This window comes from Parasteatoda tepidariorum, chromosome 10 (assembly GCF_982258835.1).
Source record: "Parasteatoda tepidariorum strain Cologne lab strain chromosome 10, Ptep-v5.0, whole genome shotgun sequence".
Lineage (NCBI taxonomy): Eukaryota > Metazoa > Arthropoda > Arachnida > Araneae > Theridiidae > Parasteatoda > Parasteatoda tepidariorum.
The window spans coordinates 80,220,506-80,248,243 of NC_141764.1; the positions used below are offsets into that span (position 1 = coordinate 80,220,506).

The following is a 27,738-nucleotide window of genomic DNA, read 5'->3' on the forward strand; positions in this document are numbered from 1 at the left end:
ATCATTTTACCATTGTCTCCTCGATCAAACCGTTCCGATTTGGCAGGTCTTTTTTTAACCGGACTCATTTGATTGTTTTCTCCTCGATTAGGCATATCCAATACAGCAGGGCTCTTTTTAACCCGAATCATTTTGACATTGTCTCCTCGATCAGGCTTATCTGATTTAACAAGGCTTTTTTTAACCGGAGAAATTTTATTGCTTTCCCCTTGAGGTGTATCCAATGCAGCTGGGCTTTTCTTGACCCGAATGATTTTGCCATTGTCTCCTCCATCAAGCTTATCTGATTTAACTCGGGTCTTTTTAACGGGAGTCAATTTGTCGCCGTCTCCTCCATTAAGCTTTTTCAGTTTAGCAGGACTTTTTTTAACCCGAATCATTTTACCTCTGTCTCCTCGATCAAGATTTTCAGCTTTAGCAGGGCTTTTTTTACTCTGATTCATTTCATTGCTGTAATTACTGTTTAAAGACAGAGCATCAAAACATGGATCTTCCGTTTCCATGGAAGCCGCTGGAGTGTTTCTTGACTCATCATCTGAATTATCTCTAGAACCAATTTCGTCTTTTTGCGTTTCCATTTCCATATTCGTTTGCGCTTAAACTATTATGATTATTATTATATTTTAAATTTAGTAAAGCGATTATTAAAAATCAAGAATGGAGAAGAAATTTGTAGTTTAAATAAAATAAAAATCTCGTGTAGAATTGCTTTATGTGCTATGACACTTATACACGAGACTAAAATTCATTTTTTTAAAAAATAAAAACACTTATGACAACATGTATGTTAGCATCTTTCTCAAGTTGACTCCAAAATAATCTTACTCAACTGATCGCCGATGTCAACAACGAATTCGTTCTTAGATGGAATTTTGAAAATCTACATGCAGTTTTACGTCTATTGGCGTCTGTTTTACGTAAAGTTTCTCCGTAACAGTCACCCGAATAGCTGTTTATTTGAATGTTCGATGAATTAAAAAAAATAATGACATTTATATTCGTATAAATAAAATAAAAATCAAGTATACTAAGGAAATTCGTATTTTTATTAGACCTAAAGCGAAAACTATAAGGCACATCACTTTCGAAAAACGTTAGGAGGAATCTTTGGTGGTACTTTAAACAATGTAAGTGATGAGCTGCTTGACTACTGAAGATCTGCTAATAACTGTTCTGTAATATGTTACTGGGCTACTGTGAACTTCCTAACCATTATTAGCAATGAGAATAATTGTTAGGAAGTTCGGACTAAGTGGAATAAGTGGAAAGTTAGAAATGAGTGGATACGTGCACAGATTGCAAAAGCAATTCACAAAATATTATTAAGTATTTGTTACTCACTAATTAGCGGGTTAATAAAAATGCTATTTCAAGTTGGGAGAAGTTATTCCCTAACCTAAAAAATAAATAAATATGTCGCTGTCATTAAAGAAAAAAAGCTTACCGTTTGTATTCTTTCGACACCTCCAAAATATTTTTTTTTAATAATTAAAAATAGAAGATCATAAAAAATTTTTGAATCATAAATTAATTTTAAACTCAGGCATTTAAGATTTATTAGGGCAGTTTATTTTTAAACCAAACTGTTATTGTATTTTTAACCTTCTCCGTAGGGTTATTATCGCATGAGGTATTGCCAGGGCGTGAAGTAACCATGTAGTAGCTTAAAACGAATATTACAAAACGACTATAAAATATAGCCATGCATTAACTCTCTGTCTAATCCACTGTCGAGACGCCGAAGATATACGCTTGAACCGCACTCTCCACAAATTATGCTTCTATTTCTGTCTGGTGGAAAATATACATTCTATCTCTTTCCTGTTCCTTTTTCTTACGCTTATTTATTCTAAGGGGCTTTTTCTTGTTTAATGGATCGGATAGCGCGGAATAAGGAGGCTCTCTGACATCGCACATCTGAGGGGATTATTCCCGGGATTAGGCTGAAACTTCTTTTCGGCGGCCCTTTTGTCCGGAGATAATTGCATTACTTTGCTAACAAAAGCCTTTTCCTCTTCTAAATGCTATTTAGATGCGGTGTATCCTAATTACCGATTACCACTGAAATAAGCCCCCCTTTAACAAGTAATCGAGGTATTTGAAAAGGCATATATTCACTAATGGGTCGCGGCCCATTAAGATAGGATTTTTGGTTCTTTTGTCGACTGATTATAGATATTCAGATTCACTCAAATGAAAACTTTACGTCCGATAACTTTAAATTGAGAACACATGCATTGTATTTAAGATTTTGATGAATCCAGCTCAAAATTTGATTGATATTGATTCGAATACCCAAAACAACGTCAAAATTGTATCATATTTTATTTTAAACGCTTATAATAATGATCTTAATAAATTTGTTTTCCATTGTACTATCCTTAGAATGACTTTAAATAACGATATATCGGTTTTGAGAAAGATTATATTGGTTTACAACGTACGAATATGATTCAAGACTTTTTGTCAATTGGGTTGGATTCAAAATCGGGACTCTATTAGGAATAAATGTTAATTTCTCTTACCAATGTCTGAGAGATATCTTAATTAAAATTGAGAAACGTGATTAAAATGTTTGTTATGGCTCTAAGTGTAGGAACATATAATGTTCGTTGAAGGCAATGGTATTCATAATTTTCCTTCGAACTTAAAATGTCTGCCTCAGAATAATGCGCACACCGGTATTCCATCTGATCACGATATCAAGAATGCAGATTTAAATACCAAAGACTTCTGTTGCTAACAAAACTAGATAGATAATTCAAATACCTATTAAACTATAGAATAAAAATTCTTGTATTGATTAAAATATACTCCGTGAGAAATTTCGGTTAGCGTTAAATCTCAATATCGAGCAAACTTATAACCATTGTATTACAAAAATAAATAAATAAAAATATACTGCAGTATTTTTAATGCATAAATTTAAATCATACTGTTCATAAATTTAAAATGAATACTGATACGAACGCTTGAATATCAAATCCGAAAGAGATATTGTAATAATATAAAGAAGTAGGACTGATTATGAATCTTAAAAAATTGTGACTTTGGTAAGAACTTCGTAAAATTCTTAGGTCATATAATTAAATCAGAGCATCTTTTCCCGAAATTTAATTAGTTTATCGTACAAATTACCTCATAGCCTGATTACTGCATACTATAGTGCAACCTGAATTTAACACATTACTTAGGTAGGTATTAGTTAAAAAATTTCGATTTTTAAATATCTAACGCGATAGTATTGCTGCACAGGTTTTCGGTTAAGGGATTCTACTAGCCTTCTGAGCATAATCAAAAACGTAAGCCTGCTACCAGTTTTCGAATCTGGTGATCATAGCTTAAAACGCATTAAAATAAAAACCAAACTAGATATAATTTTTTAAAAAAGAACTATTCTTAATGTAAAATCTCAGTATGCTTGTTGAAACAATGTAGTCATTTTTAATTACGCTTGATTATTATAGAACAACCTTTAGAGTAAAGTTTACAGAAAATGACGTTTATTTATTATAGAATAATAAAGTTCAATCAATGTCAAACTAGTTTATCGATTGATCTTCTAATTAAACTTTAAATTTGATCAGCAGCTTCTGTTTCTTAACAAAATAGGAAAGTTAAATAAATTTGTACTAATTTTACCAAATTAATTCGGATAAATTTGATATATTCATCTAATAACTAATTGTTAGAGAATAAAATGACATGTTGGAGTACTACAACGATGTTTACATTAATATTAGATAATTTAATTAAGGTTACAAACTGCTCTTCGCATAATTAATCCAATTATGTATATATTCCGAAATTGTAGGGAAAAAATTACATATTTACACAGTAAGCAACGTTAAATAGCTGAAAGCTATTTCGTCTGCCAATATGTTAAACTTCCTTTTGCAAATTTTCAGTAGCTGCAAATTAAGTTTAGAATATAATATGAAAAATATTTATGTTGGATTAATTTATTGGCTTCAACGATTATGGATAAAAAATCTAAAACACATATGAATGTCGGTAAAATCATTTGTGAACTGTTAACTTGGCACTGTCAGAGAAACTACAATCTGAAAAAAATGCTTTAATTCCTTGATTTTTAGAATTTGGGATTGAAAATATTAGTTACGGAATACAGTTTTAATGTAATTTCTTATTATTAAGTTTTCTTAAAAAGTATTAAATTGTAGTTAGATATTTGTAAAATCTTAATTATTTAGTTTATAAAATTTGTTTTGTAGCATCATGTTCTTTTTCTTGTATTTCAAAAACAAATGTATTTGATGACATGAAGATATTGGTATTTATAATCCATAATAAAATAAAGAGTTTGTTCGATTATCTCTCTATGCGTGGTTCATATTAACTCCAGAACCGTTTACGCTAGCGTCCTGAAATTCGGACAGTGGATAAAAGGGGCATTTTAAGCCCCCGATCCTAAAAATTATTTGATTTAGATTGTTCGGAAGGGACGTTGAAAATTTGAATTTTCTCATTAGTTCAGAATTTGCTATTGATAAAAACGAAATTGCAGACGATACTTCTTTTTTTAAACATTTTAAAGAATACACCAGCGATATTTTTTGGTTTATAGTTACTATTGAAAAAAGGGCGTTTATTGCACTTTCTTAGATATTTAATATTTATTTTGTATTGGTTCGGTCAGATAAACTCAATGATTAACGTAAACAAAGTAAGACAGGCTGACAACAGCAGCAAATTAGCATTTAAAAAATTCTCTGAAACCCCACGTTTATTTTGTTAAAAATTACGCATTGTAAAAGTATTTCTAGAAAACTAAATAATTTAAAAATGATTCGAATTATTAAAAAAAAGCTCTCTACAGAAAATAAAAACATACGGAGAAATAGTACCGAATCCTTTTGGAGAAACGTAGAAAATCACTACACTATTATTGATGTCAATGATGCCTGATTAATTTTGGTGTTAGTTACTAATTGAAATTAAACAAAAAATAGCGTATGAACATAAAAATTAATGGAGAAATAGTACCAAGTTATTTAGTAGAACCATAAAAATTAACATAATATTTTTGTCAAATCACTATAATTTTTTGATTAATTTTGGTTATAGATTCAAACTGAAATAAACATTTTCTATGTACTAAAAAGCAAATTTAATGGGAAAAAGATTCTTATTCGTTTGGGGGAACCGTGAAAATCCCTAACTCAAATTATTGATGCCAATGATTAATTAATTAAATTTGGTAATAGTTAATAACTGAAGTAAAAAAAGTAATATATGTACTAAAAGGCAAAATTAATGGAAAAATTGTACTAATTCGTTTAAGAGAGCTTAAAAAATCACAAAAATAATATTGGCGCCAATGATGCTTTGTTAGTTTTGGTTAGTTCTCATTTCGACGCTAACAAAATTCTTTTATCTTACTGTTCTCTGATAAAGGCATTTTAAAAACTCCGTATTTATTCCATGAAAAGCTCTAAATATAAACCATCCCACTAAAACCAGTTATAGCAATTTACTCCTATTTCAAAAGAATTGACATTAGGAAAATTGAGAGTCTTGTCGGTCTCTTTTTGTAAGTTATATCATAGAAGTTTCCAATTAGGTGATGCTAAAGTTCATCACTTCCATTCATTGCAGATGTTGAACACTCTTTGTGATGATGCCTATTGGATAAGAAAAGATCATACCGCAGGCGTCATTATATCGACTATCAACTTCGCATCAATTCTGCATTTGTTTCTTTTGACTATTATCTTCGCAATATGTAGTATTACGAATATTTTTTTTGAAAACGCGTTTTAATAAATATACTATAACACAAAATAATTCGCAGTAACTATGATTAGTGTTGAAACATAAACATATTGTACATTTAAAAAAAAAGCATTTTTTAGTAGGCAATAAAATATTTAATTTACTTGCTTACGTATATTTTTGAAAAAAAATCGTTTCTGGTCATTAGAACATATTATAGCTCGTTGTAAATTATAAAATGATATATTATTGAGCCAATACGTTAAATAAGGTGATTTCTTAACTGCAAACGCTGTTTTGGGAATTATTTCGTGATGTTTCCATTTAAACTAACGTCTGTTTTCTGAAATTCACTACAACTAAACTCATAAAATAGAATAGATGAGGCTCCATTAAAGTAGAAAAAATTTTTTTTTTAAAAATAAAGCACTTAATATGTTATTTTCAACCAGTACGATTAGTAGAATTAAAATTCAATTACACTTTAAAAAAATCCTGATCAAATTATGGGATACAATGTTATTACGATATACAAATATTTGAATACGGTATACAAATACCGACTCTTGTGCTGCCAGTATTTTTAACCGGAAAATCCCTTTTTACCGGAATAAAAAATTTGATATACTATAATTTGCACAATAATAATTACCAATAAATCGCTTAAAAACTCTAATTAATTAAATAGTACTTTAAAAGATATGTTATAATATTTTACAGTAAAAATGAATTCAGCGAATGATGTACCCAAAGTAAGATACTTTATACAAAGTACTTTATGTTTTATCATAATTTAATCCAGAATTTTTTACAGAGTATAAGAATTAAGTAGAACTAGAATTTTACCTAGGTTTCTTATCTCTAAACCGCACGCATAAAATTCATAAATACAGTTCTACAAAAATAATACCACTCATACTAATGCCTTTATTTACATTAAACACTTAATCCGAGCTATAATTACTTTTAAAATGAAAGCAAACAGTATGTGTGATTTTTAAATTTAATTCTAACATATTTATCGCATTTTGTAATTTAATATTTTAATTAAACAAGCAAATTTCAATGGTCTTGTCATTTATATAAATTTTTTCCTTTAAATAAAAGAGACATTAACTTTCCGTACTCACATATATCATTGAGTTATCCTCCAATAGTGCAAATGCCGAGCAATAACTAAGTCAAGTGACTGACCTAAGGAAAGGGAAAAAAAGCTTGTTTATTCGTGTTCGATTCAATAACACCATAACTTTTCAAAATATGTATAAAAAATGAACGAGAAAATATAATTTTAATACATTTCATACAATTTAGAAAAAATATTATTGCAAATTAATAGTAGTTTTTTTTACAAAATATGACAAAGAAGATGTGCAATACCATTGAAAGAAATTGGTAGGTTACATTTACATATATTAAAGATAAAGCCCTCTCTGCATAATCACTAATTTTTTCACTTCTCATTGAAGTTTGAAAGTTATAAAACTTCTGTTTATCTAAAGCTAGGAGATAAACAGAAAAACTAAACAAATTCATTCTGATATTTTGTAATTATCGGGTTGTTTAGCAAGCAATTAGTCTAATTTGCAATAATGCCAAATAACACGTTTTAACTAGGACTGAAGTCTAAAAATTTCACTATGTGTTGTACCTTATCAGATAAATGGAAAAACTTTAAAAAAAAGTTTCATTTTGATATTTTGCAATTATCGGGGTTATTAAAATTAAAAATTTTAAAAAACTAATAATGTAAAGTCAACGGAAATTGACATAAAAAATTGTAAACATCCTGTGAAAATTCCTCGATTGTGGTAAATCTTGATTCTTATGTGTAAGCCGCGATCTAAAAGCACCGAGAAGGTCCATAAAATACGGTTAAAAAATAATATGATTCTAAGTTTTTTTTAAAATTAATTTGGTGTTTGATATATACCTTTCAGTTTTGTGCATGAAGACGTAGTGTTAAACGCAGTGCTCTTCTTCAATTATTTACAATTCTTTTTACCCCGTACGAAGAATGTTAGTCTGCTTTAAAAAGTACTGACTTTATATCGATTGCTCAATCAAAAATGATGTAGTATCTTATATAAAGTATCTTATATACGTACCCTTTACAGGTGACATCTGCGAACTCCTATATTGTATACCTTACGAAATGACAGTTCTTTTACAATTCTCTAACAATGTTCATGTAGTTATTAATAATGTCTACGGACTCATGACAACGACAATGACTTTAGTGAGGTGATGATATCACTACTTAAGAAAACGCCTACACTTAAGTGTGGAACGAGCGAAAGTCATCTTGGCAGTTACCACATGAAAATAGCAGACCATACTCACCAAGTAATAACTGAACATGTACCAGACTCGAGGAGGAATGTCCCATTAAAAGGACACTTTCGGTTCCTAATGACTTTTCTCATACAGCTTGTCAACCAGCATATTAATATGGATTGAGAGGCTCGCATTCCACAAAAAAACATTAGTTTACAACTGTCAGTGCAGAGGCTTGCAGGAAATGTTATGTAATGATTTTAGTTTTAGTTGGAGACGGCAGTTTTAGAAAATCCCTTTATTGAGGTTCTGTTAACCTGAGTGACTTTTTGCTCAACGACCGCTCGCAAAAACTGAAAACTGGCTATCTTCTTATAGGCACCGTTAATTAAAATTGAAAACAGACTATCTTCTTTATGGCACTGTTAATTAAAATTGAAAGCAGGACTATCTTCTTTGTGGCACCGTTAATTAAAATTGAAAACAGACTAACTTCTTTGTGGCACCGTTAATTAAAATTGAAAACAGGCTATCTTCTTTGTAGCACCGTTAATTAAAGTTGTATTTCAATGTCTTTGTCGTCACATTAAGAACTTTTTGTTAATTATATGCAATTTAACTGCCAAGAGTTTACAACAATTATTTGTTACTGTTAGGTCAAGTTTAGCCTATCTTTAGTCAGCCTCACTATGTTAAATCTGAAAATGGCTCAAAATGTCAATATGATGAAAACACGCAGTTTTGTTAAAATGAAAAGTGCGTGTAATTCAATTTTTTAACCATTAAAAAGTTGCTCGAAAGTTTATTACCTGCGTTCACAAAAATTTGCGAAAATTGAGAATTATTCCTTGAATTTGAAAACTTTTAATCTCACCAAGTTGGTAATTTTTAAAATATTTAAGTTATTAGCTCGTTTTTAAGCCGAATAATTTTCTACAGCATGATTGTGTATTTAATTTAAAATTATAGCTTCGTTTCAGGTGTAAGTCACTAAAACTGTGGCTATTTTTTTTTTATTTGGCGAAAGATCTTCGAAAAATATTGTTAAGTTACGATTTTTTTTCTTCTTTTTTGTTTGGTATAGCAAGTTTAAAAACTGCCTTCATTCCGTTAACATGATTAACATGATTTGCATTGTCCAACCACACGCCACAAACTGGAAATAAGTAATATTTTCTGTGGAGCCATTAAGATAATTTGTGTTCATTTTAAAGGCAGACAGTGTAAAGTTGTAATAAAGCAAAAACTGTGAATACATTAGACATGAAAATACTATAATTTTCGAAGTTTGTATCAGCATATCTTTCAATGTTTTGACACTGAGAATCTTTTGTGTTTGGACACAGTAAAAGAAACATGCACCTGCCTTGTACTAGATTTGCTCAACGTACGAGAAAAAGTTTCCAAAAAGAGGACACAATCGAATTATATCCATACATTTTGTAAAAAAATAAAAAAAAATTTAAATAAAGTATGAATTTGTTTAACTTTACTGTATAAATATAGTCAAGCTAATCATTTCTAATAGAAGCCAGTGGCGTGTCGTGGTGTTAGGACCAAAGCAAACTGTTAAATGCTCCATAATAGAGGAGTGTTATCGCTGCGTTATCGCCCATTTAAAAAATTTTATTTTTGCACTAATTTTCCATCGTAGACAGAATATAGCAAAAACATACTTGAAAAACAAAAGATATGAAATTGCATTCAAGGCTAATATTGTAGATCCATAATTGTTATTTTATTTTTGACATTACGATATGTGTCGAATTTCTACTTGATATTGTTAAGCATAAATTAATAGAAAGAACGAATTTGTTTTGATCTGCACACTGGCTTTAAATCGGTTAATTATGTAAGATATTGTCAATTGATGTTTATTTTATTTATTTATTTTTTCGTATAACGGACGCTAAACTAACTCGTTAAATGATGATTTAACAAGTTTTTAGCAAAGTATTAAAATATTGTTTTTTTTTTTAAATTTTAAACATTATTTTAAAGCAACTGGAAATTTTTTTCGGCGAATTAACTGCCTTGGGCTGCATAGTTTAAGAATCTCTTATCTAAAACTTCATTACTTTATTTGTTTGGAAATCATATTTTATTTAAAATATTAGCTTGAGTAGTTCTCATTTATCCGCTGAAAAATTATATTAAGATTACAGTAAAGTAAAATATAATTAAGATTACAGTAAAAGATTTAACCCTTTGACGCAGATAGGACACCAGTGTCCCTTTTATATTATTTTTTCCTGATTCTCTAATAAGAAGCAGAAATATATTTTAGTATTTTTTAATTATTAAAAAATTTTTTAATAGTTACTAAAAAAGATCTGTTAAATTTACTGAATTATACTTGCACTAAAATATAATAAACAAAAACAATAGTTTGAACTTTTTTTCATTCATATTCAACAATCTGCCAATAAGTGATTTTGCAAATTAAAGAAATTTCAATAATGAATAACTGTTTCTCTTATATCAAAATAATAGAAAACAAGTGCAAATTGGAAAAAAATTATTGTTAGGAAGTGAGTAGTGTTTGGAAGATTTTACCTTCTAAGCAAAAAGAAAAAAAAAGGTACGATGTATTTCATAACCTTACTAGTAAAAAGGTATTGCATTTAGTAACTTTAAATTATTAAAATGATAAAGACATTTTTTTTCACTTATTTTGACTTAAATTAATGCAAAAAGTATGAAAAATATGTTTAATAAAAATTCTACGCTAACAAATAACAATTAAAAAGCAATCATTAGTTTCAAACAAGTAAAATTAGACATCCATCTTTAATTGCCTGGAACATCATAACTCGTGTTCACTTCAGTGAAAAATACTATTTCAGATTTGACATAAAGAAAAAAATTGAAGCATTTTTTTCAGCGTTATTCAAACAATTTAGAACAAAGCAAGATGGATTGCATGTTCTATTCTTTCTGGGATTTTAAGCCAATCTCGTCTGCCAAGCAATTCAAGTCTTTCAAAATGCTGACAGCATCCAATTATTATTGAGGAGAAAAAAAAAATTCGTAAAGCGATATTGCAAGCGTTCAGTGAAGAGTGAAAAAAAAAAGGAAAAGGAATGCAAGAACGTTTTTTTCTTTTTTTTCTTACGTTTTTACATCTCCGGATCACAAATGTAGAAGTTTCTCATTGGGATTCCCACAAACGTCTTTGGCAAAGTATACAATCCAGATGCCCCGAGATATAAAAAAAAATTAAAGAAAGAAAGTAAAAAAAGGGTGTAGTGATGGGAAAGAAACTTTCATATCGAAAGTGAAAGAAAATCGGAAGTACAACGACGATAAAAATAAAAAAAAGGGAATGAAGAAATGCAGAAATAAATAAAAACCATTCTCACTCCGGCAGCTAAAAGTTTCAAAAGTGGAGGTGGCAATGTCGAAGAATTCCTTATCTGTAAAAGAAAGTAAGGGGGGTAGGGCAAACGATAAGTAAAAAAAGAGGGTCTAGCAAAACCGGAAATGAATGCTTGACACGTGCCCGAAATGCGCGTGAAGTAGTGTAGAAAGGAAGGTTCTTGGGGTGACGGGGCGCGTCTTTTGGAAATGACGAATGCCACCACGTGACCAGCTTAAGAACGAATCAGAATGGGATAATAGGTTTCCTGGGAGACTTGTTACTTATATACAAAGCATTAATATAGAGAGAATGACGAGATAATAGATATTGAAAGATTACAATTGCTCATTCACTGAATAGTGTTATTAATATTTTTTTTTATTGTAATCAGAACTTTGATGAATGCTATCCATCATACTTGGAATTTTTTTAAGCACCTAGTAGGGCAGTAGGCCCTCTGAGCGTTGCTATTTAAATGAGGCATTTTCAATCTCGATTTTAAATGCTTTTTTGTAAAATTTTGTAACTCTTGTATGAGCTAAAGTAATCTTTTAAACTCGATAAATGCCTCCTCGTTGGATAAATTGAATCAGCACTCGCTGAAAAGGGGTTTTTCAAAGAATTAATAATGTTGCATTTTCAGTCCCAATTTTAAACGCTTTCTTGTGAAAAAATTTTAACTCTTGTATAAGTTAGAATAATCTTTTAAACTCTATAAATGCCTCCTTTTTGGGTACATTGAATTAATACTCGCTGAAAAGTGGAACAAGTTTTTTTTTAAAAAAAAAAGAATCTCTGGGCAAACTGTTGCTACATTTGCAGTTTAAGTGGTACTCAATACTTTTATATGTGTTGTACTTATCGATGTTTTATTTAAGTAAATTAAAAATCAGCAATTGATGAAAAATATGTAAGTTGTAAAAGTAACTAAAATGTTTACATAAATCAAGCAAAAAGTAATTTTTAATTTACTTTATTTATTTATTTTTTAGCAAAAGTTAGTGGTGTGCGTGTTAATTCCATAGAGTTTAAAGGAGCAACAACCATTTTCTTGAAATTAACAAGAGAGGATTAAGATCACTCAATTGTGTTCTAAATTTATTTTTAGAAATGTCTTAAATGAACTTCCAATTTCTATAGCACTATTCAAAGTGTCAGGTATTATCGAAACATGTGATCCATCTTCGATTACCTTACTGTAGTTACTGTAGTTACCTTACGAATCGATTGGTAGCGTCCCTAAAAATATATATAAAAATATTTTTCTTTAAATAATTATATTTATATTAAATATTATAATTTATATTAATAAAAATAACATGTTTAATAAAAACAAAATGTAAACAATAAATAGTTATATAACAAATTATTAATATATAAAAAATAGAAATCACATAAAAAATCTTAAAACAAAAGCGATCCCTCCTTTCTAGCTATGTTGCGAGACAAGTACATGCGTAAATGATCAATAAAATGAATAAAAATAACTGTTTATTTATTTTATTATTTTATTTTATAACCGTCGTTGAACAGCCGACCCAATTTCATGAGTTTATGACTGCTAATGTATAATTTCGTAGCCTTGTAGTTGTGAACAAAATCCAGAAGACAAGGGAACTCCTGAATCAAGTATTGGGAGAAATTTTCCTTCGTGAAGGACATTTTGATGAAACTAACCCACATTTGCGTTACATGAAGAGGAAAACCTCCTATGGTCAGCCTGACTTCAAGGAGACTCTAACCCATGATCTTACTACCACTGAGGGGATTTTACGTCAGCATTGTGGTCGGTGCAAGCTGGATGCGGAATTCGCATCTACCAGTCATCGTTAGGATTCAAAACCAGCTACCTCATTGGAAGGCGAGCGCTCTGTCCCCTGAGCCATTACGGCTCACCGTTTATATATTGCACATATTTGATTTTTAATAAATTTATCATTTAATATAGTTTTTTTTAAATATTTTTTTGTATAAATTATACTAGCGCCATCCCGGACACGGCATGAATATTCTTTTAGTTTCTGTGCTATCTGTCCTTACTGTGGGGCCTGCAATATTGGTCTACCTAAGGTCAGTCTATGGTGCCACTGAAAGACTGGCCAACAAATCTGCACTACTGATACCTGAATGACGAGTGTTAATCGAGTGACCATTGGAGGAAAAAAAATACTATCATTCCTTACAAATAGTCTGTTCTGAACATCAAGAAACCCCACGTTCCGGTCTGATAATCAAAACAGTCTCAATCCGTTAGCCTTTCAATGAGGTGAACCGAGTTCGAATCCCAGCGATGGCTGGTAGATGCAAATTCCCCATCCGACTCGCGCCGACCACAGTGCTGACGTAATATATCCTCAGTGGTAGACGGATCATGGGTTAGAATACCCTTGCTGCCAGGCTAACCGTGCAAGACTTTGGTGCATTTCACTCCTTGTAACGCAATTGTGGGTTAGTTCCATCAAAAAGTCCTCCACGATGGCAAAATTTCTCCCAATACTTGATCCAGAATTCCCTTGCCTTCTAGATTGGGTTAAAAATTACAAGGCTATGGAGTTGAACATTAGCAGTCATAAACCCAAAAATTGGTTCGGTTGTTCAACGACGATTATAAAATAAAACAGTCTCAACCATAAGAAATGGTCGGTTCTGATCGTCATAAGACATCCAAGCCATAAAATGGTCTGTTCAAATTAACATAAAATTTTCATCCATTCAACATACTTGATCAACATACAGTCTTGATCAACATACAAAAAAAAAAAAAAAAAAAAAAAAAAAAAAAAAAAAAAGGACTCTAATCATAAGATGATCTAATTATCCTCAAATACCTATCCATGATTTTGTCTCTTCTGACCAATATTTTAAAAAAGTAAATAAGAATTAAAATAAAATCCATGAGGTATGGTCAACCATGAACACCATAAGAACCGTTATCAAATCAAATATCTATAAGACTGTAAAATGGCTTCTTAAGAGCCATTTGACCATGGCTCTTTAAGAGCCATTGAGCCATTAAGAGTATAATTTTGTTATTCTACTAAAATTATAATTCAATGAAGATTTTACTTTATGTAATTAAGCAAATGCATTCATTAACCAGTAAAAAGAATATTAAATATTTTTCTCTAAATTATTATATTTTGTTTTTAAAAAAAAGTTGCATCTGATTAAAGTATTCTGTGTATTTTCCCGTTTTCTTTTTAATTATTTAAAATGCAAAGAAATGTTTTCAAGATAGCTACCGTCTTATTAAAATGCAAAATTACTTGATTTTTGAAATCTTTGATATTGATGAATTTCAATTTCTTTTATCTTAAAAGCATTTTTTCGTTTTCATTTAAAGTTTTTCTTGCGGAAATATTTTATTAAAAAAAGATATTTCATTCGAGTTCACATTTTCACTCCATTATTAATTTTTTTCCCTCAAACTTCTTTCAAAACCCTGGAACATTTTCAATATTATTTAATGATTGTTTCTTTTCTGTTTCATAATTATAAAACCTTTGTGAATGCCTTGAAATGCAGACTGGTATAATTGGTTTGGTGACTTATAAACAGATAAAATGAGCAATTCCATTTTTGTTTTTTGTTCCAACTTTTTTAATCAAAAAGGAAGATCAGTTTTTGTTCGCAAAAAAAAGTGCAAAAGTTAGAAGTCTTTCTTTATTAAAGAAATACCATCGATCCCTCGGTTTTTTAGTTTAAAATGTGAAAAAAAAAATTTCATACTGTGAAAAATATCATTATTCTGTCATAATTAAGAGTAATAGTATTCGTACAATAACGCTAAGATGATTCTTCGTTTTTTTTTTTTTTAAGTTTTATATTAATTTCCAGGAGTCATAATTTTTTTTTAAAATTAAACTTTTAAACGTAATGGATTTCGAAGATACAGTGAAACCTCTCGGGGACAACCACTCTTTGTTCCAAAGTAAAATGGTTGTTAATGGCGGTTGGTCGTTCTTAGGGGTTACCTTCATTGACTGAAAAATGTTATCGAAGGTACTTGATTTTTCGCAAATGATTTTTTACTCAGTGCCATTTTCTTGATGCGGAAATGCCACTTGCGTTGGCGTCATAAAAATCGGATCGATCAATAAAATTTAGCGTCAATAAAAATGACCCTTGCTGATATAATTATGTGTAAAAACAAATTGTGTTTCTTGCTTTAGTTTGCATTTAATTTTATACTATAAAAATTGGTTTACTTTAAAAAATGAGTGGGGTTTTTTTAATGCTTTTTTTTTTTAAATAACTTTCTTTTTCTAATTTAACTTTTAACTTTAAAACTAAGTCATTGATACCTTCGTTTTAATCCCCTCTGACTGCAACTTGAGGCTGTCAAAATTTAAATAAGAGCTACTCATTAATATCTTGAATACATTTGAATCTACTTATTTGTTCTGCTAATATTTTTTATTTTGATGTCTTTTTTTGTGTTTCCTTATTTGACTTTTTCCGCACTTGGAGCGGAGGTTAGCCCGATCATTAGGAGAGGTTTCGGTGCTCTCTCCTAAAGGTTTACTTCAACGCAAGTCCTATAGAAAAAGTTCCTTGCCTCCCAAAAGTGGTCGTAAATAGAGGGGGTCTTTCATGGAAGTTTAACAGTACATAAAACGCAGAGCTCGTATTCTATTATGTTGAATATAATATAGTTTTTATGCAACTCCTCTTCACAAGCATAAAAACTAACTTATTAATACTGTCTATCGGTCGACATGTTTCAAGTGCTCAAAAATAGGCACCCATTTTTGAGACTTGCCAGACTTGTAAATAGGAACTATTTATATATTTTTGAAGTAAATTAAGTTTTGTAATCAGGTAATATCTTACCGCTTCAGTTTCGTTGAACTATTCATTTAAAATGTCTATCGAAATTTATATGTTACAAGTATATATATATATATATATATATATATATATATATATATATATATATATATATATATATATATGTGTGTGTGTGTGTAATAACAGGGCTCCAACCCTGTTATCAGTGTTGTATTTAGCTTGAAATAATTGCAGTCATAAGCCATCATACGTTCTAAACAGGTTTATTAAATGTAGGCTGGTATTGCTAACAGTTGACGTCCACGCTCCCTACGGGAGGGGAATGGACAAGACTCCGGACAATTCCGGCACAGCTTATTTGGATCACATCATGATGAAAAGGACACGCAAAACTATGCGCTCTTACGTTTTATACCAACATAGATTTGAAGTAAAAAGGCACCTTCGTACATTCCTTGTATCCTTACGCATTAAGGAAAATCATTTCTGCTTCCTTATATGGAATTGAAAAAGGGAACGATTCTAAAAATAACTCTTCCCTTGAAATATAAATCTATTTATATTTCAATGGTATGTTTTCAGCCTTGAATTCCCAAAATAGAATCTCTCTACGCTTATTCTTTAACAAAGACATTTTATGAAAACGAAAGAGTTTTAGTTCTTTTATTAATACAAAAGTATTTAATTCTTGTATTACATCCCCCCCCCAAAAAAATTTTGGTGAGCCAAAAAAAAAAAAAATTTAGAATATTAAAATTTTTAGGTTGGTAATGACTGTTCCTTTTTCCCTACTACAAACAACATTTTTTCATTTATGTGAAGAAGAAAAAAAAAACAATTATTTACAATGACAAAAATATGAAAAACATGATTATGCAATTTATCTATTTAGTAACTAAACAGAAAGAAAAATGAAACATGTTTATATAACTAATCTACTAAAATTTTCAAAAATTTTTCACACAAAAATATACAACTTTTTATAGAAACGAACTGGACAACAAGTGTCATTTAATCAGAATTTAAGATTCTGTGTGGTTAAAAATATTTTTTACTTGATGAAATATAACTATTCAACTAAAATTTTCAAAAAAATTTTTCACACAAAAATATTCAAAATTTTTATGCAAACGAACTGGACAACAAGTGTCATTTATTCAGAACTTAATTTCAACATTTGTGGTTTGATATTTCCTATGCTTTGATACATGTACTTTTACAAAATTTTGTTTACTTAAATTTCCTTTTGTTCTATTTTGTTTTTGTAATCAGTTTCTTGGTCATTCTTTCTTTTTCCTATTTTTCCTTTTATTTTTTGCTTTTGTTACCCTTTACATATTTTTTCGTCGATATGCATTCATTACCTAGATCTATCTTCGAATCATTTGAACTTTTTAGACATTCTTTCTTTCTATTTTTTGATGTTTACTTTTACTGAAACATCCTTAACATTCATTTTTTCGATGCTTACTTTTTTGAAACATCATTCTTTTCTTTTTTCGATGTTTACTTTTTTTGAAACATCTTTTTCACTATTTTTAACCTTAACATTTTGAGAATTCTGCTGTTTAATGTGCAAAGATAAGTTGTCACTTTTAGAATTAGCAGAGATGATCAGTCTCTTACCAAATAGAGTAACAACTGGCCCGACACAATCAATAAACAAACAAAAATCCCTGCAAGTCTACAACCATACTAAAGCATATAGTAAATCAGTATCAAGTATAAAACTTTGCTGAGTTAAAAAATTGGCCTATCGTAATAAGGGAGTCTCACAAATTTTGTTAACTGTTAACTGTCCGTTTGTTTGGGTTTCACATTTTTTAAAATAGGAATATTTAGTTTTGACCAAGTCCGAAAAAGTAAGAGAATTACAAATTTCTTTAAGTTTGTTTGAAAATTTTTCATCGTTTGGTTCAAAAGAAAGTTTTGAACAATTTAAATTTTTATGTGGTTAGATCTAGAAAAATCATTAGGAAACAAAAGTTTAAAAATTTAATTTAGTTTGCCGTTACTAGTTAAATTGACGTTTGAACCATTTTTTTTTTTTAAAAAAAAAACATTTTAAAATGCACTAAAGAACAATATTATATCATAATTTAAAAAAAAAAAACAATATAAACACTAGAAATGCAATCTAATCATTAATAATATACTATTCCATTATTCAAAATAAAATATTTAGATTACTACTCATATCTAATATTACTAAAATATTTAATCATAACATTGAGAAAGATAAAAATATTGAGAGAAAAAAAATATATATCTACATTAAATCCTTTCCATTTGCCCACTCTTCCTTTGACCTTCCTCTATTTCGTTGAAGAAGAAAAAAAATATATCAATTTTTTTTTTCGCACACTTAAATCGTAGCAATTCATGAATATTCATGATTAAGATTCGCGCACATTCACTTTTTATTTCACAACTTGAGTAGTAAGAATTGTAGGATCACTCGGTGTCGAATCACTACCATGTTTGATGTTTCTTCCAACTTAGAGACACTATGGAATTGTAGGGTCATCGGATGGGATACTTTCACTGGTTTCAGGGGACAATCTCCAGCCATCGTCCTTCCTACATCAGCTTTTCAGGCGCGACGAGGTACAAGTAGTACGGGTGGAAAATCGCCATCCTTCCTTCAACGTTTTTTTTCACTGCCGATTTTTTTTTCTCCTCCGGGGGTGATGGAAAATTTCCACGAAGCAGTCAAAATGGGTAAACTTCCTCCGCAAGAAGCAGCTATCCTGGCGTCTTGTAATAACAGGGCTCCAACCCTGTTATCAGTGTTGTATTTAACTTGAAATAATTGCAGTCATAAGCCATCATACGTTCTAAACAGGTTTATTAAATGTAGGCTGGTATTGCTAACAGTTGACGTCCACGCTCCCTACGGGAGGGGAATGGACAAGACTCCGGACAATTCCGGCACAGCTTATTTGGATCACATCATGATGAAAAGGACACGCAAAACTATGCGCTCTTACGTTTTATACCAACATAGATTTGAAGTAAAAAGGCACCTTCGCATATTCCTTGTATCCTTACGCATTAAGGAAAATCATTTCTGCTTCCTTATATGGAATTGAAAAAGGGAACGATTCTAAAAATAACTCTTCCCTTGAAATATAAATCTATTTATATTTCAATGGTATGTTTTCAGCCTTGAATTCCCAAAATAGAATCTCTCTACGCTTATTCTTTAACAAAGACATTTTATGAAAACGAAAGAGTTTTAGTTCTTTTATTAATACAAAAGTATTTAATTCTTGTATTACATATATACATATATGCTTGATTAGTTTTTATTACATGATCTGTTTAATTTGCATTTGATGCTCGTAAATGTAAATTGCAATACAAATAACAACTGAAAATATCCTCTTTTTTTTCCCAATGGCAGGCATTGAATTTGAATCTTTGCCTATACTGTGCCAGAATTGTTGCTCATTTCGCGTTACCCAGTGGGCACCTGTGAACTAAAGTCAAGGAGGCGAGCAACATTGCCCACGCCACACTGCCACAAACCCGTTTATAGGGTGGGCCACATTCACACATCATACACACAACAGAGGACAGCACAAAGAGAGAGAGAGAGAGAGAGAAACATCCATGCCCAGAGCGGGATTCGAACCCGCAGCCTATGGCTTCGCAGTCAGGCACGCTAACCGCTCGGCCACCAGGCCGGCGCTGAAAATATCTATATCAGATTTAATACAGATCAGATTTAATTGGATACCTGCAGGGACGCGTGTGCATCGAACCTCATTTTTTGCTGAATTGTGGCATAAACAAATGCCACGATGCTCACGTGTGACATAGATGTATCCAATTCTTAATAGAAGATCTTCTCTTTATTTCATTGTATAATACGCGTTTATCACCAAGCATCGTTTTTTTCTTCTTTTTTTTTGCAGGACTTTATTGATTAACAGCAGTGTTAAGGACGCTGTCTAATTTTCTTACCTTTGTCAAATGACGTGGTGAGCTCCTGAGCCGGTTTTCTTTCACATGAATTAAAACACGATACCAACTATATATTTAATGAGTATTTTGCTTATAATCGGATGTTTAGTCATCTATACGAATTAGTTGCCTATCAGAATCGGTCGTCTATGGGCACCTTAGACCAAAAGGTGTAAAAGAAGCTTCAACTGTGAAAAATATTTAAATATCTCTTTCTTACGTTGCACTTATATTCTTATCATGCACGCAATCTTATTATGCACGCAAAGTAATAACTTTTATAATTGAAAACAGAACTAATATAATGTAGAAATAAAACGAACTTTACGATATTATAACAGGCTGCATTCTAAGATGAAACATAGTATTTTGTTTTCTAAGGATAAAGAATAATATTTATTTTATTTTAATCACAGTGAACTCAAAATATTTGAAATAAATTAAAAAAGGAAGAAGTAAAAACATTATACACAGTAAATAGCCAATAATTTTAAAATAAATAAGCTCTAACTTGATATTATGTTTATTCAGTTCTTTTAAAAAAAATAAATCACTTATTTCAAATCAAATCTTATTCGTTTGGTAAGAGTTAAAATATTTGTTATTTTGCAGGTATTTCATCAAACATTAGTTTAGGATTGTAAATATAACTTGGATTTCATTAGGGATTTTTGAAATGGTTTAGAAATTAAAACCAAGAAGCTTAGTTTTTACATTTACTCGAAAATAATATCTATCCACGTTTCAAACGTTATTAGTCAATTTGAATTAAAATTAGAGGAAGTTGATATTTGTCTTAAGAAAACAATCAAGTTACGTTATTACGGATACAAATCTATTAGAATCGTACATTCTGTTTCTTCGGTCAAGGTATATTTGACTTAAGTAAATACTTTCAGAAAAGTTAATGAAATATTAAAGCGTAATCTCCAAAAAAGATATTAAAAAATCCTTTACAGAAGCAGGGCTGTTTTCCCTCCAGTTATTTATTTTAGAATACAAATAGAAACTATATTTTGCAATGCAGTTTTAACTTATTCGAAGAGAACATTCAATTCCATTTGACTTCGTCGATTAAATAAACAACACAACGTAAAAGCTTGATGATATATGACTGCAAAGCTAATAAAAATATATTTTAATACAAATATGCTTCACGGTATCAACAAGCATAAATGTTATTTTTTTTTTAACAAAATATTTAACAGCAGTAGGAGATTAAAACATTTGAGAAGTTTGTTGTTTATGCAGAGATGTTGTTTGCATAGAAGAGATACGACGGTTGTTTAGTATTTTAAACGCAAATTAAAATGGCTAAGCACCTTACTGTTTTTCAGGACTTACGTTAATGACAAGGTAAATGCTTGATACGCTATCCCCACTCACTTCCACGCTACAGCAATACTAATAGACGCTGGTAGAGCACTCTCCTTCCAATAAGGCGAACCGGGTTCGAATCCCATTCGATACGAATTCCGCATCCAGCTTGCACCGACACAGTGCTGACGTGAAATATCTTCAGTGGTAGACGGATCATGGGTTAGAGTCCTCTTGCCGTCAGACTAACCGTGGGAGGTTCTCGTGGCCTTCCTCTCCATGTAAAGCAAATGTGGGTTAGTTTCATCAAAAAGTCCTCCACGAAGGCAAATTTCACCCAATACTCGATCCAGGAGTTCCCTTGTCTTCTGGATTGGGTTCAAAATTACAAGGCTACGGAGTTGAACATCAGTAGTCGTAAACCCAAAAAATTTTGTCAGATGTTCAACGACGGTTATAAAATAAAATACTAATAGACAGGGGCCGGGATAGCCTGGTTGGCAGGGCACTGGGCCCATGTCCAAGAGTTCATGGGTTCGATCCCAGACCGGTCGAAGACTCCCCGTGTAGTAAATGGTGACTGATGCACGTTAAATCTGTCAAATCGCGAAGTCCTCCATGTTCCCGTAACGAATCGAAACCTCTGGGGGTACTGATACAGGAGTTTACTTGTTTTCGGGATCGGTTCAAAATTACAAGGCTAGGAGTTGAACATTAGTAGCCGTAAACCCAAAATTGGGTCGGCTGTTCAACGACAGTTATTAAATATGAAAATAAAACTCTAAAAGACAAAGCCGTGGTGGCTCAGGGGATGGACTTTCACCTTCTAATGAGGTGAACCGGGCTCGGATTTCAGTGATGGATGGTCGATACGAATTTCGAACCCGTCTCGCACCGACCATTGTGCTAACATAAAATATCCTCAGTTATAGATGGATCATAGGTCCCCTTATAGTCAGGTTAACCGTGGGAAGTTTTCCTCTCCGTGTAAAGCAAATGCGGGTTAGTTCCATCGAAAAGTCCTCAACGAAGACACGTTTCACCCAATACTTGATCCTTGTCTTCTAGATTGGGATCAAAATTACAAGGCTACCGAGTTGAACACTAGTAGATGTAAACCCAAAATATTTTGGTCGATTGTTCAGTGACGGTTATGAAATAAAATAAAATACGAATGGACAAATCAAATTTACAGTTTATTTTATTTTTTAAAGTCTATTTTTGTTTTCCTTGTTTTATTTTATTTTATGACCGTCGTTGAACAGCCGACCCAAATTTGAGTTTACGACCACAAATGTTTAACTCCGTGGCCTTGTAATTTTCAACCCAATCCAGAGGACAAGGTATTCTTGGATCAGTCCCCCCTAAGGTATTGATTTGTTGTGGGAACTTAGAGAACTTTGTGACTCCGACGTATTTAACGTGCACCAGTCACCATTTATTACAAGGGGGTTCTTCGGTCCGCTGGAATCCAACTCCCGTTCTCTCGAACACGAGTCCAACGCCCTACCAACCGGGCTATCCCAACCTTCAGTAGATAGCGATTATTATAGTAAAACTTCAACTTATTCTAACAGGTATGGGGAAAAATTTGCAACGATATTTAAAAATTATGCATGAAAACTTATGCCGTAGAACATTAAACTTAATTTGAATGAACAACCGCACTATATAAAAGTGGAATAAATCCATATACAGTAATAATCTTTTATAAACTAACAAAAAACATTTTTTGTTCTGTCCTGACGAAATGAAAAAAAATAATTTTTTGTTCATTTTGACTTAGCTTTATAATTTTGAATCGAAACAAGTTTAAGGATGTTTAAAAAAAGAAATCTTAGCAATTTTTTCTCATTTTTTTTAAAAAAAAAATTTTAGATGAAAAATAATTTGCAGACCTATAATCTGTAGTGCCTATTGCTAAGCTGGAGGGTTTCTGCCACTGGATGCATGCCAAATTTTTTAAGTCTCTTTTAATTTATGCTAGAAGTCTAAAATATATATAACTTATTATACCTCTTACATACTTTTTATAACCTACTATATTATAACTTACAAAAGAATTTTTTGTCGCTTTTTAAAAATAAATATTGTAACATGTATTTCATATTTAAATAATATATTTTACTACATTATATTTTATTATGAAATAAAATATACTATAATATAATTTTTTAAAAAAAATGCTGGTTTCTAGTGATTGATAAACCTTTACGCACACCTATTTGTTGCTACTTGTAAGTTTTTTTGCTTAGAATAAATCTTGCAGATATTTTTTAAATAAATACACAAATAAATCATCTCTTTAGTTGCTCAGTTTATGATATGAAACAATATGCGACTTCAAATTTCTGAATTTTGAATTTTTACTAACTAAAAGTTTTATACTCTGATTATTTTAAACTGGAAAAAGATTTTAATTCAACATAATTAATATGTTTCAATGGATTTTTTTAGTCATAAAATATTTTTTTACAATCAGATATTTTTTAAATCAATTCAAATAAGCAATAAGAATTTTCAAAAATATAGTTCTATAAACAGTTTAATAGTCGAATAAATAGAAAGGATAATAGAATTGGAAGGAATCTACAATTAAAGCATCATTTGAATTCTCATTCATGGCGATTCCACCGATATTTAGAATAAAACACAACACAATCAAATCAGCTCAATAGAACTACACAAATATTTTTTTTTACAAACGCTCAATTCCAGATATCGATTATCTCAATAAAAACATAACCTTTAGAAAGAAAGATGAATCGTTTCAGCGGCTGATTAAATCTTTTTGAAACTTTGCTGCAATTAATTAAACATAAACACGCAAATTGTACGAACTTGTGTATCATAAAGTGGGTTTCTTTTTGTTAGGCGATATTGATTTAACTTGAGTTGAATAAAAAGATGATAGATTACCCTTTCATTTGAACGAATACATTTTGAGTTACAAAACGCCAACTGAAAAAACTGTTTCCGAACTTGCTGTGCATTTTAGTAAGTTTTGCAACATATGACTAGAATTTTAAATGAATTGCTTTTGCGTTTTCAGTTCATAAATAGAAACGGAAAAAAATTCTGCACCTGTAAATGAAAGAAACAAAGTGTAAGAGGCATGTTAAAATATGCAGCAATGACTACTAATCATAGCACTCTAATTGCTAGAAGCACTGCTCGAGTACATTTTTTATAATTAAAAAGGGTTTTAATTTAATCTAATGAATAAATTGTTGCACTGAAATTTTCCACAGTAATTTTTCATATTTTTTTTCTAATAATTCCTTAGTTAACACAAATTTCGTTGTATAAAAAATGTGTGCCGCTTTTTATAAATTGCTGGAGTTTCTTTTCAAAATTAATGATGTGTAATTTTCTTCATTTACTGACACATTCTATTTAAAATTAAATATTTTGTGAGAAATTTTGACCTAAATTATATAATACATATCATTCTGTAAATCTGGCTAATAAGTAGTGTGTATTTAAGCTATTTAAGTAAATTCTTGCGAGAAATGATGGTAGGGCAAGTTTTAAACGTAAAAAAAAAAAAAAAAAAGGTTTTAGGTCTACTATTAGAAGTTCATAAACGAATAATTGCGCAATTCATCAATATGGCGGCCAAGATGGTGGATTGCTTACATGAAGTGTACTGGAGATATAAAAGAGTTCTTCTTGTCTGATTTAATAGACAAACTGAACATAGTTATTTTAATAGCAAGTAAGTTTCAATCTTTTTTAGTGGTAGATAAAAAATATTGATTGTGGCTGATTAATCGGCACGTAATTGCAATCTTCTTGTTTGAGTGACTTGACAAACTACTCATCAAAATTCAATCATAGAAATTCTTTTCCATCATGTTTTATTTTATTTTATAACCGCCGTTGAACAGCCGATCCAATTTTGAGTTAAAATTATGAACCCATAATCCAGAAGATAAGGAAACTCCTGGATCAAGTATTGGGAGAAATTTGCCTTCGTGAAAGACTTTTTTGATGGAAATGACTCGTATTTGCGTTACATGGAGAGGAAAACCACGAACACCTCTAACGGATAACCTGAAGGCAAGGGGACTCTAGCCCATGATCATTGAGGATGGTTTTACGTCAGCACTGTGGTCGGTGCTAGCCGGGTGCGGAATTTATATCGACCTGTCATCACTGGGATTCGAACCCGGTTCACTTCATAGGGAGGCGAACTCTCTATCTCCTGATGCACCACAGCTCTCTTTTCCACATTTTATTTTGTTTTATAACCGTCGTTGAACAGCAGATCCAATTTAGGGATACTAATGTTCAACTCCGTAGCCTTGTAATTTTGAACCCAATCCAGATATCAAGGGAACTCTTGGATCAAGTATTGGGAGAAATTTTGACTTCGTGGAGGGATTTTTGATGTAATTAATCCGTACTTGCGTTACATGGAAAGCTACGAAAAACTTCCACGGTTAGCCTGACGGTAAGGGGACTCTAACCCATGATCTGTCTACTACTGAGGACATTATACGTCAGCACCGTGGTCTGTGTGAGCCGGATTTGTAATTTGAATCATCCAGCTATCACTGGGATCGAACCCGGGTCACTTCATTGGAAGGCGAGCACTCAATCCCTTGATACACCATGTCTCTCTCTTTTCCATATGTTAAGTTGCGGACAGATGTAAAGAGTTTCCTTATGTAAAGAATTATATTTCAATTCAACTATTCTCTTGTAAATATAATAGACGCTATAGGCGCTCTCCTCACTTTTGTCATGTTATAAAATGATTTTATGTTTTTAGTTGTATAATAAAGATATTCATGTTCTAATAAGATTTACATAAATTTGACAATAGAATAAAATAATTGAACTTCTATTGATATTTAACTTCGATTCACTTTAATTTTTTCCGAATTCATATCAATATTCTGTTAGTGGTATGTGTACGTTTGATTAACAAACAAGTTTCATATTAAGTATTATTGTATAAATGCATCTTCAATTTATGATTCCAGCATTAGATTTTATCGTAAAAGTAAATTTTCTGATTCTTATGTGTATCATATTTCAATGTAATTATAAGTTTTAGTGTTACTGAATAACAGACATAGTGGCGGCTACTTTAAACCAAGTAGTGCAAAAAACATTGTAGGTGTTTCATTACACCAGGAACTATCTGTGTTTTTAGTGTAATGGAACAACACTTTCTGGTGTTCTATTAAACTTTTCGGTGTTCAGAGACGCGAAAATGTTTTTGTAGTAGATTATATTAGAATTTTTACAATTCAAAGAATCCTATAATTATGGTCTAATTCTTTTTTAACCTATATATTCTAAAACCTGTACAACATCTATAATTATAAAACAAATATTTATAAAAATTCTTAATCATATCTCAAAACTAAGTAATTTTTAATATACTATAATTCATGGATACGAGGTCACATAAAGAAGATTCTGTTCTGAAATATATATATCAACAACATTTCTGTTTAAAGAAGTTTTCTTTCGACTGTATAATTAGAAAATGTCACTTCAAGGGCGAGTCTTACAAGTGTTAACAATTCCAAGCATCTTATAATTATTATCTAGTATTTTTTTTTTGCCCTATATACCCTAAAACTCGTACAGCATCCGTAATTATAAAACAAATATTTATAAAAATTCTTAATCACTTAAAACTAAGAAATTTTTAATATTCCATAATTAATGGATGCGAGGTCACATGTAAAAGATTCAGTTCTCATATATATACAGTGGTGGCCAAAAGTGTGGACACTTTTTGAAAATTTCATGTTTTTCAACTTTGTGTGCTTGTAGAATATATTAATTTTCACTTAAATACAAACGTTTATTATCAAATTGAAGGTAATTTAATGTAGAATTTAATAATAAATACAGTATTACAATATCTGTATTACAAAAAAAGTTATGCAATTAATAGTAAGATCTATCTTAGATTTGCATTTTTTTAAAGTGATACTAACACAATCAATACTTAGTAGGATAACCCTTAATTTTTAAGACAGCTTCACAGCGTCTTTTCATCGAGTGAACGAGTGTTTAGAGTTCATCTTTCGTAATCACATGGTGACAAGAATCAATTATAGCTTCACTTAGTTGTCTTTTATTGGATGGACGTTTTTTTCGTACAAGTATTTTCAAACGTCGCCACAAATTTTAAATTGGATTGAGATCAGGGCTGTTTCCTGGCCATGGTAATATATCTATGCCTTTATTTTGAAAGCATGCTTTGCATACTTTTGCTGTGTGGCATGGAGCTGAATCCTGCGGAAAAATAAATGGCTCGT

At 30.8% G+C, this 27,738-nt stretch overlaps 1 protein-coding gene across 2 annotated transcripts in view; it reads right to left on the reverse strand.

Moving 5' to 3' along the window:
• The window catches only part of Ddr (discoidin domain-containing receptor 2), a 636,659-nt gene that overhangs the window by 350,363 nt on the left and 258,558 nt on the right, over positions 1-27,738 (reverse strand). For both annotated transcript variants that reach the window (XM_071184184.2, XM_043046729.3), the window contains exon 3: positions 6,867-6,930. The gene's annotated coding sequence lies outside the window, so the exon portion shown is untranslated. The remainder of the gene's footprint in view (positions 1-6,866; positions 6,931-27,738) is intronic.